Source organism: Copadichromis virginalis, linkage group LG5, assembly GCF_057382275.1.
Source record: "Copadichromis virginalis isolate Kocher_CV1m ecotype Utaka linkage group LG5, C_Virginalis_male_GT1.1, whole genome shotgun sequence".
Classification (NCBI taxonomy): Eukaryota; Metazoa; Chordata; class Actinopteri; order Cichliformes; family Cichlidae; genus Copadichromis; species Copadichromis virginalis.
This window is the reverse complement of record NC_140622.1, coordinates 36,533,721-36,551,860: the sequence shown is the minus strand read 5'-3', so window position 1 is coordinate 36,551,860 and position 18,140 is coordinate 36,533,721.

Here is an 18,140-nt window from a genome sequence, read left to right as displayed (position 1 = left end):
CAAATTAATGAGCTTTGTATGAGATAATATATAAATAAATAATAGGTGGATATCTACTAGGTTTAAAGAACTCTGATTCACTTGAATTCATTTTCACACTACTTAATGATCCTTGTGCTTAAAAAAAATAAGGTCCGGCTCTTCTTCTTAGGAAGCAAATAAAGCGCACATTAGAAAAAACTCTGACTATATTTGCATGTTCTAATTCATGAGTAGGTTTTGTTGGGTTTATGTGAACTACAGCCCCTTGGATTCAGACATGACTACTTCTGACAGCGTTCAGTAAGCGTCAGCCCGTCTCTCTGCTCCTTTCCCAGCAGGGAAGGTTCACAATTATCTTGTTCACACTTTTATGCTTTGCTGGGTTCATTGATGTGTTTGTACTGCTGTGCCATCCTTATTCAGTGAGGGGCTTATTGTAATAAATGTTAAATACTATATAACACAAAATCAACAGGTTACCTTTACCTAATTAAACAAGATTGATTGATTGATTGGTAATTTATTTCAACATGTGAACAATATACAAGTACATTTAGAAAAGAAATGAGAGAAAAAAATATATACTATACAAATTACATACAAAAAAACATTCTGATTAATTTACATGTTGAAAGGGAGTGGGAAGAAGTATACACTTATTTAATCCCACCCCTGTCCCATAAATTATCAGTGAATATTTAGTCAGCTTCCTTACTGATATAATTTGTAATAAAAATAGTGAACAGATTTCTGATATACTATATACTATAATATCACATCATGAATTTTTTGTTTGTTTGTTTTTAAATAGAGACATTCACTTAATTTAAATATTTTCCTTTTCTTTATAGATCGAGAAGATCATATTTTTATAACTCTTTTTGAACAGTTTTATGTTTGGACATTGCTTTAATTCCATATTCAGTTTGTTCCATAGTTTCACTCCTTGAACAGAAACACAAAAGCCTTTTCTTGTAGTACGTACCTTCATTGTTTTGAAGTTACAAAAACCCCTTAAATTATAACTTCCTTCTTTCAAAAAAAACATACTCTGAATATTGCCTGGCAGTTCTTTATTTTTTGCTTTGAATAGAATTTGTGCTGTTTGGAATTTCACTAGATCGTCAATTTTCAATATTTCAGACTGCAAAAATAGTGAGTTTGTATGTTCCCTATAACCTGCATTGTGGATGATTCGAATTGCTTTCTTTTGAAGAGTAAAAAGTGAATGTAATGTGGTTTTATAGTTATTGCCCCAGACCTCTGCACAATAGCTTAAGTATGGTGAAACCAGTGAACAGTAGAGAATATGAAGTGATGTTCTGTCGAATACCTGTTTTGCCTTGTTTAGTACTGCAATGCTTCGTGATACTTTGGAATGAATATATCTTACGTGAGCTCTCCAGTTAAGTTTTTCATCTATTATTACCCCCAGAAATTTATTTTCACTGACTCTTTCAGTATCAACACCATTTATTTGAATCTTTGCATTTGTATTTAAACTACTATTTCCAAATAACATCAGTTTAGATTTATTCAAATTTAATGATAATTTGTTTTTATCAAGCCAGAACTTCACTTTACTTATTTCATTAGTCATATCCTCCAATAAATTCTGCAGATCATCACCAGAGCAAAAAATGTTTGTATCGTCAGCAAAGAGAACCATTTTTAATACTTTGGACACTTTACAGATGTCGTTAATGTACAAGTTGAAGAATTTTGGACCCAAAACTGACCCTTGGGGTACACCACAAGCAATGTCCATACATAAGGAGCAACCACCATTTATTTTCACAAACTGCTTTCTGTCACTTAAATAACTCCGGACCCAATCTAAAACTACCCCTCTGACACCATAACGTTCCAGTTTTCTTATTAATATATCATGATCTATAGTGTCAAATGCCTTTGTCAAGTCTATGAATAACCCAGCCACATATTGCTTTTTGTCTATGGAATTTGTGATGTATTCTATTGAATCTAATAGTGCCGATGATGTTGATCTGCTTGATCTGAATCCGTACTGACTCTCAGTGAGTAGTTTATGTTTATCTATAAATTTTTCCAGTCTGTTTTTAAACAGTTTTTCAAGAACTTTTGAGAATTGAGGTAGTAAAGAGACAGGCCTGTAGTTTGTGAAATGGTGTTTGTTTCCAGATTTGTATAGAGGTATAACTTTTGCTATTTTCATTCTGTCTGGAAATACTTGGGATAGTTCTTTTGTCCAGTCCCACATTTTATAACACTGTTCAGGATTTCCCATAATCTTTTATTATTATTATTTCTATTTATATCTAATTGCTTCTTATAGTATTCCTTTTTACTAAATCTAAGTATATTAGTTAACCTATTTTTATATCTTTTGTATCTGATTTCAGCATCTTTAGTTCTCGTTCTTAAGAACTCTCGGTATAGAGCATTTTTCTTTATACATGCATTTTGCAGACCTTTTGTTATCCATGGACAGTCCATATATTTCTGTTTCCTACTATATTGCTTTATTGGACAGTTGGTATTGTACAGTAATGTAAATATTCTAAGGAATTTATTATAAGCACTATTAACGTCCTGTTCCTGATATACTTCACCCCAGTTTTCCTTCAATAAATCTTTTTTAAATGCATTCATTCTTTCTTCTGTTCTTACTCGTCTGTACTCTTTTTTACTGTCCATTTTATTGATCTTGTAATTCCTATCATAGATTGTAAAAATTGGAAGATGGTCACTTATGTCGTTAATCAGGAGTCCACTTACAGTCTTATTTTCAATGTCATTTGCAAAAATGTTGTCTATGAGAGTTGCACAATGTGATGTAATCCTGGTAGGTCTAGTAATTTTAGGGAATAGATTCATACAGTGCATTGTGTTTATAAATTCCTCAGTGGTTTTATGTTTATTTGGGTTTAGCAAATCAATATTGAAGTCTCCACAAATGAAAACTTTTTTGCGAGCTATTTCAATAAATGTTTCTTCTATCCAGTCTTTAAATGTCTCAATACTACTACCTGGAGCTCTGTATATACAGCTAATGATTACATTTTTACTTTTTTCTTTACAAATTTCAACTGTAATACATTCTAGTACATTATCAATCACCATCGTCATCTTTTCCACCACATTAAATTTCAAGGATTTGTCCACATACAAGGCCACTCCTCCTCCTCCTTTGTTTCGCCTAGTTATAAATGTGAATTCATAACCCTCCAGTTCAAAGTCTGTTCCTTTTTCCATATTGATCCAAGTTTCTGATAAGGCAATGACACTAAATGGATGTGAAAACTGGTTAAGATATTCTTTGATATGACTAAAATTAGCATAGAGACTTCTACAGTTAAAGTGGATAATTGATAATTTATTCTCAGTTTTAATCCTCTGATTGTAGTCTTTATTTGTATAGTAGCAGCAATTGTTATTGTTAGATGAGAAAAAGTTGTTGTCTGGATCTATTTCATATTCCAAGTCGTGTGTATTGTGATCCATATAGTTAAATGTTTTCAGTTCCAATTGATCATATTCTGCAACTGTCTGACTGATGCAGCTGATTCTTCCAGATGTATCTGAGTTCTTCCTTCCAGTGTGTGTCATAAGTGAGTGTGTGGTTGTCTGTTACCTTGTTTGCCGTCCAGATCGTGTTGCTCACTGATATTTTTCGAGATCCGCCATATTTTTAATGGTCAGAACTTTGGCTTCCTCTGGTGATCCGTTTAGTTTAATGAATATTTTGCAGTTCGTCGTCCAAGTGCCTTGGATTTTTCCCAGCTTCTTAAGGTGTCGCGCTTTTTTGGCTATTTCAGCGTTGTGTTTGGTTAGATGTTCATTGATAAAGACATTAGATCCTTTTAATTTTCTTCCTTGTTTCAGCAGCGTAATCTTGTGCTTTCGATTTACAAACCTTAATATAATAGCCGGTATGTTACCGTTCCTCCTGGGAAGAGGGTGGCATGCTTCGACAGAGTTACAGTCCAGGGCAATCCCTTTGGACCGCAGGAAAGCAGCCACCTGTTGTTCCGTGGAGCTAATGTCAAGCTCTCCAGGTTCCTCGTTGCTGTCAGCGGTCACCGCCTGAGCGTATGACCGGGGTTTAATATGGAGCCCAGTGATGATGACGTCGTTTATCCTGGAGTATTGTTCCAGGTCAGCGACCTTACTTTCCAGGTATGCAATCTTTTTATCTTTTTCGGCATTTTGGATGCGGAGGAGCTTTACCTCCTCCACAATTTCAATGATATTTTTCTGCTGCAACCTGATAGTAGAAATTTCCTCCATTATGAAGTCAAGGGACTTTTTAATGTCCTCGACTTCCTCAGCTGTCGGTGTCCTCTTCGGCCCCATTTTATCTGGTTACCCTGGTAGCAGGTTCGGTCAGCTGATTCCTCAGTCAGCTGTTAGCCTGGTAACGCGTTGGCTAGCCTGCAATTACCTCGTTAACTCCGTTAGTCCAGTCCAATATCCTGTATCAAAGTCGTAATCCAGACAGGGTTGTACCAAAAGTTCCAACAATGTGAGTAGTCTTTGCTCCAGAAATTGATGGCCAAATTTCAAAAATCCACAGGACACGATCAAAACACAACTTCCAAACAAATGGCAAACAGGAAGTGAGATGTCTCATTAGTGCGAGATGAATATGTGTCCAAAATTGTAGCGCAAAAGTAAAAAAGTTGCATTCGTGAATAATTCACAGAGGCAATGGTGTCATTCCCACCCTCTGTGCATTCAAAATACTGAGCTGGGGAAATTAATGAAAGCCTCCAGTTAAATGTCCGTATTCCGCTATTCATGGTCATTTAAAGCACTTATCTGCATCTTTTCAACTACCTAATATGTACCTCTGTAATAAAAATGTTGAAAACTGTATCCTGATGAAAACGTTGATGTTTTCATATTTTGAACATATTTGTAACCTTGTAGAAAAGCGATTCTCTATAGGCATCCGAACCAAACTGAAGTTTTTGAAAATGTTGCAGGTCGAAGGACGTTTTAAAGAAATATGCAGTTTTGAAACATAAGAGTAACGAAAGACACTGTTATATGCATGACTCAGATCAGCTTTAAAAGTTTGTAGGGACACAGGGTGAAATGGATTTAACTGTAGTTGTCTGAAATATGGAAGACATTAACTGGAGTAAAGGAGTTGTGAACCGATAAATGGTTGCTTCAATTTGAAGACATTTATATGGAGGCAAAGCCTCAAATGGGGAATAAAATTTGTTTCAGAACTCCCTTTACTTTCATACCTTGTAGTGGAAGAATGGCGTGGCTAATGTTTTGGAGGCCTACAGCAGTAAATTATTTAAGTCCATGGCTCTGGTTTGGTACTTCAGCTATAGACCTTGAAGATTCTATGGTGTCTTTCTTTCCATGTCGTAGAAAAAAACTGAGAAGAAATGTTTTAGGCTTTGAGCTTTGTGTGAGCAGGGAGAATGAATTTGGATAGCTGTCAAGGTTGAGATAGTCACATTGTACTGCAACAGCAAAACAGGATTCGCGAGAAAAGCCATTGAAAAGCCTTCCCTCTGTCCTGTTAGTGACACAACTGCGCCCACACTGACAGTGACCAGACCTTTACCTGATTATCACTGCAGCTTCAAATAATTACACTTAGTTGACATTCAGTGCTCATTACAGAGACAAATAATGAATAAATATGGCTGTTACCTACAATGAAAAACTCATTAAGAAAAGGAAAATCCATATCGTAGCTACCCCATAAATGAGAGTTCATCTTTAAGAACATAGTTGAAATAGTTGTTGGAGTTAAATAAGTGCCAAGTGGTACCATTACACAGGTCTCAGTAAGCTTGGTCCTCTGTTGTGGTGCACTCATTTTACTTTGAAAAAAGAGGGGAAAAGTAGCTTAGAGGAATCGTAGAGAAATATTCATTGTATTGAATATCCATCACTCATTGGCTGATAAATTCTAAGTCATTAGCCAACAATTTCACAGTCAGACTGAGCCCACTCTTATCACATCTGGTTTCCAAACACCAAGACAGCAGTGGTGGATGTATGTATGTATGCAGTTGTCTCATTAAGAAAGGAAAAATTAAATGGTCACATTTGGCATGCATGCATGATTTATATCTTGGGCATTTACTTATGAGCTCAACTGAAACAGTTTAATGTCACTTTTTTTTAACCATCTCATCCTTTGTCAAAACCAGTTCTGTCATTATTTGAGTATTTTGGAAGTTAACCAAAGGGCCAGAACATTTATCTTTAAAATGTGAAGAGACTGTACTTTACGTTGGTGTTGTCTTGATCTAGCATAATGTTGTACAACATGGGATACAGAGAATGCATATTTTTTTTTAATGCAAGTCGAGGTTTTTCTAAGAGGAAAATCCAGAGTAGAGGACCCAGATTCCAGCAGATGGCAGTACCTACAGACAGTGAAAAATTTGGATGTAGCTTCCAGGTTGGAAAAATTAAGCATGTGTGGAAGTGACCTAAACCTGTATTCTGCCTGAAATACAACAGACGGCGATAGCTGTGGTTACAAAAAGGAAGGAAAATGTATGAGTTAAAGGGCTCACTCACTCTTTCTGGGTAACACTGAATAAAAAAATTAAAAATGGAGGATTGTCCATTGTTAGCCACTTATACACTGGCTAATATTTGTGATGACAGTAAGATTCGACAGACTTTAACTGACTTGGTTCAAAAACGTTTTACTCTGGAGTTGCAGACTATAATTTAAAGTCATATAAATGAAGAATGAACTCCACTCAAAAGTTTCTTTTCTTTTCTTTTAATTTCATGTAGCTGGCCCTTTTTGTTGCATTTCACTAAATTTCCTGTGCGTGTGTGTGTGTGTGTGTGTGTGTGTGTGTGTGTGTGTGTGTGTGTGTGTGTGTGTGTGTGTGTGTGTGTGTGGTTGCGGTTATAGTTATTTCACTGAAAAATAGCTCCTTATGAACCTAGGGCGATGTGGGTCCTTGAATGGGTGACAGAGGTTTTTCCTTTTATTTCTTTTGAATTTGTGGGAGCATGTGTGTAAATAGTTGAATGTGTGTGAAACACTTTACTTATCCCAGAAGATGGAAGATTTTTGTGTTAGAGCAGCCAAAACATGAACTATCTATCTCACTAAGGGATACATGCAGTATAACAAAACCAAATAGCTCAGGAACGTAAAAAGTTATATAAAAGGAGCTCAATAAAATGGAATATCCAAAAAAGTAAAGAGCTCAATAAATAGCAAAAAATAAAGTTACATAAGTAGAGATCATTACACATCTAATGAAACTTTGATTTTGTTCTTCTTCTGTCAAACAGGAGCCTTTGAAAACAATTGTTAAATCATTGCATACATATGATGATGCCTGGAAAAGTTTTTTCCACTTACTGAATGATGAAAGAAACTTTGCACTACAATCAGTCTAAATGATATTGATCGTGATGAGCTGTACATGCCACATGTCTTCTGCAGAAGCAAAGAAGAAATGTCTCAAGAACAACATCAACAGGTTTTGTGGTGTAGCCTACCACAGACTGAAGAACATAATAACCTTATATACCAACTTGATAGATTACATTTGTTCCCCTCTTTATCAAACCCACACGGTCTGGCTTGGTGTGTGGTATGTATGTATTAGAGAGCTGTCCCTAGCCCATTGTGGAAAGTAGCAATTGACTGTAGGTAGCCTTTTTGCTTGTTAGCATGTATCTAGTGTGTTCATGTTCATGCTGATGGACACACTACATGTGTTCATATGCATGTAATTTCAACACTTTCTGGGTCATGAGCTTCTCCGGGATACAGAGTGCGGTTCATCCCACATTATATATGTCTCTCTCATGGAAGCAATTGAAGGAATGGCAAATACCCACAATGGAGAAATTCATAGCAGTAGGTAGCCTTGTAAACACAGCATGCCTTGCCTTCCTCTGTGATTTAACACAGAAGAATTAATAGGTGGAGTCACAGTGGTGTTGTTTGCAAAAGCGTCCAGTTGGTACTGAAAGAGTTGTGACAGATGGTTGAAGGGCTGCTAGGATTGTTAAAAGGAGTGAAATTCAAAGAAATCACCTGGTAAACAGAAGAAAACCTCGACAGTCTGTGAGAATTTATAAAATTCTCAGGCAGCTTCAAGAGATTATTTCTTAACAGTGAGTTTCTCCTGCTTCTATATGATGAATGAGGAAGTCAGTCAAGCAGCGTTTGTTGTCAATGGAAGGTTAAAAAAAATGTTAACCAAACAAAAAACAAAAACAATTCCAAATTGCAAGTATCGAATGATAAACAATATCACAGTTTTTCCAATTTCTTCTTGATTACACACATTGGAAGTGATATAAAACCGGATTATAGTTGTAATGAGTGCATTTCTTTTTTGCTATTACAATCGCTTGCCTACAGCTATAGACACACACATTAATCCTGGTCTTGGCTGAACTAATCACAGAGTGAGTATTCAGGAAGATTTAGGGGCAGTGGCATCATCAAAGTTGTAGAAATGAATAAAAATGAATAAAAATGACTGAAATGACTTCGTTCTGACCTGGCTGCACTTGGAGTTAATTGTGATGTGCTTAGAAAATAGGGACAGGTTTGCCTGAGCCCAGAAGGAGCTGTAGATGAGAGTGAAGTGCTTTGTGTACCTCCTAGAAAGTGCTGCAATTTTCTCTCATCTTGATTTTTCACTCAAGAGGGAGGAGCCCTTTTGTATCCTTTGGTGAAGCACCCAAGTGAATTTAAATCTTCACAAGAAGTTTAAATATAAAATTCCTCATTGCTTTGTTGAGTAATTATCTCAGCGCTTTGTGCAGGGAGCCATGTGCTCTGAAAGGATGTGGCTGGTAAAAGCAAGCTACAGAACCAAAATAGTAACAGGGAGTGTTATACACAACATTAAAAGTGTCGACATGATTCTTCCACATGCTCTTTGTCGAAAACAATGTTAAAGGAATGACTGGACCACTGATTTCTGCCATGCCTGTCTTGTATTCCTGACAAGCATAAGCAATGGAAACATGCATTGTAAGTTATGAACAGTGACATGTCTCTAATTGGCTGGCTGCTGCCTGTCCTTATTTACAAGTGTGTTTTTACAAGAAGCTGCTTTCTCAGGCCAAGCACATTAAAAACAATTGGACATGGCTCTCGCCCCCTACCTTGCTCACAACAGTCCAGTCACATCTATCTATCTATCTATCTATCTATCTATCTATCTATCTATCTATCTATCTATCTATCTATCTATCTATCTATCTATCTATCTATCTATCTATCTATCTATCTATCTATCTATCTATCTATCTATCTATCTATCTATCTATCTATCTATCTATCTATCTATCTATCTATCTATCTATCTATCTATCTATCTATCTATCTATCTATCTATCTATCTATCTATCTATCTATCTATCTATCTATCTATCTATCTATCTATCTATCTATCTATCTATCTATCTATCTATCTATCTATCTATCTATCATCTTAGTCACATTACATTCAGTAATAACACAACAATTCTGCTGACTCAGCACACACCCACCTGGCGTTGTGCTATGGGGAGAAAAAAAAGAAACACCGAGATTAAAAAAAAAAAAAAAAGGAAAACCTTGGCCCAGTCCGAGAGGGAAAGTTTTCCATTTTATTTTTCATTTTTATTATCTGTCTGGTGAAAGTGTAAATGCCAGGAGGATTAGAGAAATTACATAGGCTCTCTCCTTTCCTGGCCTGCTGCTTATCCCCCTCTCAGCTCATCTCTCTCTCTCGCTCTCTGTATTTTTCATTCGTCGCTGCCTCACCTTCTCCGTCTTCCTCTCTGTATAATCACCATTTTTTCCCAGTGTGGTGTCCTTTTCTTTCTTCCTCGCCCATCTATATCAATCTCTCCATGTCATAGCTGCTCTGTTGCTTCACCTCCCTCCTATGTGACATGCCCTTATTTCTGTCTCCCACCCCTTTCTTGCCACCGCTTCTCTTTTTTTTTTTTTGAGTGCTTTGCTCCCACCGTCCTGCCAACACTCCCCATGTGACTGATGCTGGAGCAGCGTGATGGCGTCTGGTCCACATGGGTCTTGTTCGTTGGCCACTTCTCAGCAAAAATAAGTGTTTTAAGAAGGGTCCCCTAATCCTTAAGATCTATTACAGATAGCTCGACTGACACAGGCGACAGAGATTAGAGGGGGCAGATACTGACTGTATTGATTGGCCCTCTCATCCTGAGGCCAACCCCAGCAGCTTGCTAGTGTAATAGAATGCTATAATGAAATTCAGCCAGTATTCAGAGCATGTTGGCTTTAAATTGATAAAGACTGGGCTGAACAGGAGTAAACTGGTGACACACTAGAGCTACAAAGGAAAGGCAGCGGACAGAGTGACTGCTGCATGGTGTACCACTTTAAGTGAAGGTTAGCAACCGTGCATCACATCTCTAACAGGTGCTGGCACACAGTGGAGCAAATTTGCTGAGAGAGAAAACCACTCTGTGTTTGGACCTGCAGGGGATTTTTTTTTTTTTTATGTAATGTCATGAACTTGTGTTGTAGTTAGCCGTTTGTTAGGGATTTTCTTTGGCAGTCACATTTAGGCATGGTTTTGGTGCCAAAAAACAAAATCAGCTGGACCACTCACTCCTTAGTCCATTACTGGAGGTTGCAAGGCCAAATTCATTTTGTGCTTAGCTCAATGAGATATGAGCCAGATTTTCTCTGATTTTCTGCACTTTTGGAAGTGCTCATGGCTCATTTAGACTGATGCTTTAAAATTAAGATCAGTGTGAAACACTGAATAAACTGAAATTTAATTTAAAAATGATTGTCCTGCACACTTCCATTAATGCAGAGATAGGTAAGATAACCAAATAAAAGCGCAGTAACAACAACGTGATGCCTTCATTTTTCAATTTATATTCAAGTAAAGTACAGAAATTATATAAAGAGCTCACACTGTGTATGCACTGTATATGTATGTACAGCTGAAAACACTGCATGCTGCAGCTGAAAAAAATGTATTTTTTAATTTCATTTGGACTTAAGTCTAAAAGAACCATATCAAATTATTGTTTTGGTGCCTTTTATGCATACATATACGCGCAGTCAGAAAAGGACACTAATGAGCTTGCCTTATTGGCACCCATGTAAAATGTAAATAAAGATTAAATGAAGATTTTACAGTGAATGCACTGGTGAATAGCTTTTATTGAAATAAATGTGTGTTTGGAATCCTCATCCATTTTACCCATTCATGAAAATCCAAAAACCGACTTGAAATGCATTGCTTTGACTGTGCTGACTGTGTTTTGAAGGACTTTCCTGGCACTGTCAACCAGGCCAGAGGCAACATGACAAGCTACATTTTTCAATAGCTAGTACAGAGAATATCTCCAGCAACAATATATACACAGATGGGTAGAGGACAATAGCAAGTCTTAGTAGCTGAAGGCAAACCTGAAACTTGAAATGTGAAACTTTTATATATTTGTTTGGGTTATATACATATATTGGTTGCAAAACAGAACAGCAATGGTCTCCAGCCTCTTGATGAACATAACAGTATATGAGTAATACCTTTGTGGTTAATTTTTTGAGTTATTACAGTTAGATTTGCTTTTCAAATAGAAAACTAGAGCAAAACTGACACACTGCCAGAACAAATATGTACGCATTATTCAGAAGCTCACAAGTTCTATTGTCTTCTTTTCTTTCTTAAAAAAATTCAGTTTGTCTTTTTTTGCTTTATAGTAGAGGCAGTTATATTTGTGAACACTACAATTCACAATTCACCTATATTATTATTATTATTATTATTATTATTATTATTATCAAATGGAATAACCTTGATAGCAGTAGATTTATTTCAAGTCATCCATCCATCCATCAGTACACTGAGCGGTTCAGTACACTTTGGACAAGTTGGCAGTTGTTGCAGCGCTAACACAGAATGATTAGAGAGACAACCAGACAGACATGCTTACATTCACACCCTTGGCAAATCACCAGTAACTACAATATAACTATAACTATAATAATAGTTATTCAACATGCTTAAGTTTTCAAATATTCAATAAAAACGAGTGACATTAATTCTTGCTGTGACACTGGCAAAAATCTTTTAACCGTTTGAAATGCTTGCTATATCTGGCACAAGTTAGGCCTGTTTGAGTCTTTTCTTCACACACTTCTCCTCCGCCCCTCGCCTCCACGGTTGGAAGGAGTAACAACCCCCCTGTCCCCTGAGTTTAGCTTGATGCAATGGATTGCCAGCAACATGCTATAGCTACAAGGCCTTTGCTAATCACACTATTGATCCTGTAATTCCACCCATTTGAAACTCTTTAGCTTGGTGGGCGGTATCAATGAATAAAGTCCAAGTCTCCGTTTCTTCCCTTGTTCTCTGAAGCACCTGGTGTCTCTGGGGAGGTGACTGAGACCTGTTTGCCTTCTCTACATCACAGCCTTGCTCTCTCTTTAGTATTCAGCTGCCACAGACTCCACAGGAAAGTCTGTCACGTTGAGAACAAACGCAAATGGAGAATGGCTGATCGACCTCCCTCCCTTTGACTGCGTTTTTGTGGAACCTTGTTGTGTTGCGCTGTGTTGAGTTGTGTTGCCCTATGTTGTTTTTTGTGTGCAAGTAAGGATTGTCACATCAGAGCAAAGAAGTGGGATGCAAGAGAGGAGAAGCCTTAGAATGTGAACTCTTATGGAATATCAATAGGCAGAGTAATGGCCTGGTTTTCGAGATGGCAGAGAAGGCTTTGGTCCATTGCTTGCCATTTCAAATGCTGGGTCTATCTAACAAAGACACAAACACGCATCTTATTGGACCAACTGCTGTCCTGAGATCACAGGAAATCCCCCAAACAGTTAGCCGTCATCTTATTAATTAAATTAGATGCACTGTGACATATCTCCATGACAGTAGTTATGCTTTGCCATCAAATGATAATTTAGCAGTGCTTAACTGTCAAATGAATACATAAATTAAAAATACCAAGCTCAAACATCAGTCAAAAAGCATGGTGAAAAGCATCTAATGGTAGGTTTCATTTTTTTGTCAGCAGTTAGCATCATATAATAGATTCTTGTACTGTAGATCACTGATCAGATGAGCTTGTCGTGCAGCCATGTTTTGTATACCTTTTGATTACATCAGCAGCACTAAAGTGACAGAGGAGAAGTGCAAGGAAATGAATTACACTGAGAAACACCAAATCGCTTATTCTTGTTTACATATTGTCCTTGAGTAGCTGCACATCGGAGGACTGTCCTTTTTAAGTCGGAAGGACACGACGAGGATGTGAGAGAGACCATGTAAGAAAGGAATAAAGTCATATGAAAAGAGACATGGAGAACAGATAGAGCTGAGGATTATAGAAATAAGAATAACAGGGAGTTGGGGAAAAAAGGAGAACAGGATTTACATAGAATGTACTTTTGAATGGATTTGCAGGGAAAAAGACTATATCTGATGGATTTGGGAGAGTGTATCAGTGGTTATGGCAATAGGTAGGTGAGCTCTGTGTAATGTTGACGCAGGATAAAAGTATTACATGAAATGAGCTAAAGTACTGTAGGCAGAAAAGTGCAGATGAAGTGGTGTCATTTAGAATGGGATAGAAGAGAATCAGTTGAACCAGAAATATGGTTTCCTCACACACTTCAAAAGTGAGAGCCTAAAAGAGGCAATGGACATATGAAAGCTGAAAGGGGTTTTAAATAAAGCAGCTCAGACAAAATTGACGGACTGAACAACCTGACCAGTGTTTTACTGGATTACTACAATATTTTTCTTTTGACCACAGCTACCTCGCCGAGGTTGTTTACAACCTGTCTGTCATATTTTGTCTCAGGTAAATTCATTGTAACAATATTGCCACATACTGATTAAAATGGCAACATTTAGTGAGTGATGAGAAAGGACCAAGGTCATGAAAGCTTGTACCAGATTTTATGAGTCTTTGCCAAATGAACAGCAACAGCTACTTATGTGTTATGGACAAGATCAGAATTCCTCAGCACCTCAAGTGGACTTTTCATCCGTCCAGCTATTTATACTGTAACTTCTCAAACTCACACGGACCTCTGGATAATTAGGGATTGCAATTATTGAGTCTCTCACTCTGTGGTTCATGTGCTGCTTCCTTTTCATTGCGGTCCAAAGAGATAATACCATTCAACAAACCCTAACTGCTCATCCCTTCATTTGCTCTCATCATTATCGAAAGTAGTGATTGTGCTGCTGTCGCTCCCTGCCTTTCTCGCCCTCAACTCACCCTCTTTCTGTGTTATAAGAGGCGCTCTTTGCACTCAGCCACAGGCCATTAAAGTTGTCCCACAGCAATAAGCCTTTGTCTGTGTGACCAAACAGTTGATGCTTGATAAGCGTAATCCTCGCCTGTGTTTTAGTCCCTTGAATGGTGCTGTGTGGGCTGCAAGGCCCTTCACAAAGCAGCTAGCACTAAATTGCTCACTCTTGCTTGCCTTTTGTCTCTGGATTTGCGAAACACTTTGAGCCGCTTTGCAGTTCTGAGGGCAGTGGCCTCTGTGGGATGGAGTTTACCGTGGGCCATTTTTTGTAGCTGAACTGACCACACAGATGAAGTTCCAGTTTATCTGTTCATCACAAACACTGAGTTATGTTTTTTTTTTATGTTTTTAAAGAAGCTTAGGTGCAGTCCAGTGACTGTAAGCTTTTATCACGGCATGTGTCACAGTAACATCTAAAACGGCAAATAGCTATCGCCCAGCTTTGTAAACTTATCTAAAGCCTGCTAATTTCTGTTTGACAGGATAAAAAATGAACAAATAAATAAATAATTACTGAATCATGGAACAACTTCACAGTCACTCAACATAATCTACATAATTAAAATGAAGTCATTAGATTTATTTCTGTTTGCCTAATCAACACAGGCATAAATGTATGGTCTCCCTCCTGCACTTGATTATAGATTTCTTCTGTAAAATGACAGTGGTTTTTCCACCTTTGTGTTTTAGACAAAGTGATTTTATATCTCTTTAGTTTTTTCAGCTTTCAACTTTAAACATATGTCTTTCTGTCACTACTTCTATTCTCTAGCAAGGGTATGGTCACCCACTTCCAACTAGCTTTAGTCACAATCCCATTAATCGCATTAGCACTCAAAGGGGAGCAGCCAAGTTGGATTAATTGGCCTGCACTATGCAAAGCAGGCACATTGTAACAGAAATTCAATACCAAGGAGGGATGATTCGTGATTACAAAAACATTTAACTGCTTGCCTGAGTTTAGCAAGAAATTATCTCATGGCCCTGTATTTTAGTCCTGCAGATACTCTTTTGTGTCAGTATGAATTGACTCTGTCTGCAGTTAGCAATGGCCTAAATGCCAATACCTTGTTTTCTCTCTGTCTAAGATGTCTGAGGATGTCAACATTCTCAGCCATCACTCACTTCTTATTTGTGCAGACTTGAGCCCAGCTAATGCATCCATATGTCCCCTCTGGGCTCCCATACATCAGCCCTTGATCCACGGGAGAGGTTCAGGAAGGAGGGATCATTTATTATTGAAATGTCTGAAGAGGTGGGGTAAGGTAGGGATTCTCATAAGGCATTTTTATTTTCAATCTGGAGCAAGACATTTGGGCTAATGTGGCTGTCAAAGATCCACCTGACAAAAGACTGATCTGTGAAATTTAAGAACATCATTGTGAACTTTAAAAAGGAATGTTTAATATAATTAGCCAAAAATGTATCTTATATAAATATCTGAGTTTTGAAATTTGAATGTGAATGAATCAGAACTGTGATAAAATATTTACCATCTTTACTTTTGCACGGAGTGATCAATTCTGAAATCGTTTTTAAAGGTGGTAGGTTAGATGGCTATTGCCATCATTTAAGAACAAATATAATTTGAGTTTTTAAAAAGCCAAATAATCTTTCAATACATAATTTTTCTAACTAAATAATATGAATATGACCAAAAGATTTCCCACATGTGGGACTAATAAAGGTTTAACTTATCTTATCTCTAATGTAGAGTAAATGGTAATTCATTTTTTTGACGAGTGTCTCTCAATTTCCTTTGACTAAAAGGTAAGTTTTAATCAAGCTAACCTTTTCTGAACGTAGCCCATTCAACAAAACTTTTTGCAGAACCAACTTTTTGCAGTCAAGGATTGTGTTTTCCTTCTTTTTAAAATGTTAATGGAAAATAGTTGACGAGATATTACTAGATATTGGATGATAGGTATATACTTCTCTTCAGGACAGAACAGACAACACGCGTATCACACACATAGAAAAAAACAAATACTAGAAATAATGTCTTGATGCCCAATCACCCAGGTAAGGAAATCCAAAAGAATTGATTCTTCAAAGTCTCGCTCCAGACAGAACAATTCACTTGGATGAGTGATTATATGTTTCTTCCACTGAAAATGCTACGTTTAGAATAAACGACATAGAATAATGTGTGAAAATATAGAGAACTTCTTCAATGTAACCTCTTATTAACAACAATGGATCTTCTTAAAAAATAAAGATGCCGTATGACTTTGTAAGAAGGAATAGTTTAGCTTTGTGTTGCACCTGTGCATGTAGCACAAACATAACACTTTGTCAAATAGAAATGAAATATAATTAATTAGAGTGGGAACTAAATAAAATGTATTTAGGACTTGGATTTCATAACAGTGGGGGGAAAAAAGTCTTAAGAAGTTGATGGAAAGGTTTTTCTACACTTTCGGCCTATACTTTAAGAATGCTATAAGAATGCAATAGTATTTCATCACTGATGTGACAGTTTCACATCACAGCCCAAATGCAGGATACAGGCGGCTGGGAAAAAGTCCAAAATCCAGATATTTATTCCAAAACAGCCAGTGGTCATGCACAGGTAGGCGGGTAGTGTGGCAAACAAAGCAGGTGAGGAGCAGGCAAAAGACAAAGATCATAAAACAACCTAAAAGGTCAAAAACAAGGAGACCAGTTGGAAACACAAGGGAAAACATTAGCTATGGTGAAAGGTTTGAAGAGTAAAAATAAAATGGCAAGTGGGATTTGGACAACTGGTAATGAGTGTAAGATAAAACTGATAAAAACAGATTGTCAAACTAACAGATGTGAACGGTGACCTGGAATCTCTAGTACAGCGGTCCCCAACCTTTTTTGCGCCACGGACCGGTTTATGCCCGACAATAATTTCATGGACCGGCCTTTAAGGTGTCGCGGATAAATACAACAAAATAAAACTAGTACCGGTACCGAAAAAAGAAAATTTATTCATAACACACATGAAAAGACCCAGGGAAACCGAGTAAACGATAAAAACGATAACAAAATAACGCTGAAAACCGATAAAAACCCTGAAAACTATACATTTCACACCGGTACCGGTCCGTGAGTCGATAATCAGAAAACAATTAGAATTGAACTTCCTTGACATCAACTTGTTAGCTTGCAATACAATTGCTATGCATTTTTCTCTTGTACTTAGAAAGACTAGATGTCATGGTCCCTGTGCCTCACCAGCTGATTCTGTATTAGGCAACATGTTTTCTCTCTCTCTCTCTCTCCTGCCGGGGCGATGCTCATTATGGGCTCCCGCCCCTGGCCCACGCACCTGCTGCCGATCGGGATAATCACAAGGCCGATTTAAGACAGCAGCACTGTGTCACTCGTCGCTGGATCGTTGAGTTATCAGCGTCAGTCGCTCAGTAGATTGTAAATAAGGATCTGTGAGTTCGTTCCGTCTGTTCGCCTCTAACTATAATCTCTGTGTACAGATCTATCCCGGATCTTTCCCTGCCTGCCTGTCATCCCGTGGACGAGTGAGTGGATGGTGTTTCCCCAGTGTGGGGAGTGAAGAGAGAGAGCCTTTGGAGGACGTCAGATTCCCGTCTTTTCCCTCACATACCCCGGAACCCTGGACCCCCCTCCCCTCCCTCCAGCACTTTGTAAATAGCATCACCTGGTGTCGTTGTGTAAATAAAATCTGTAAATCCTGTAAGGAGTCCCGGTCTGCGCCTGAGTCCGTTAACTGAAACCTGACAGAACGATCCAGCCATCATGGACTCAGCAGGTCGGGACCCAGCCGCTCAGGACCCTGTCGCTCAGGCACTCATCGCTCAGGGAGCTGCTCTGGCTCGACATGAGCAAATGCTCGAGCGGCTCCACCACGAAATGGCGGCGCTTACGCAGGCGGTCGCTCGCTTAA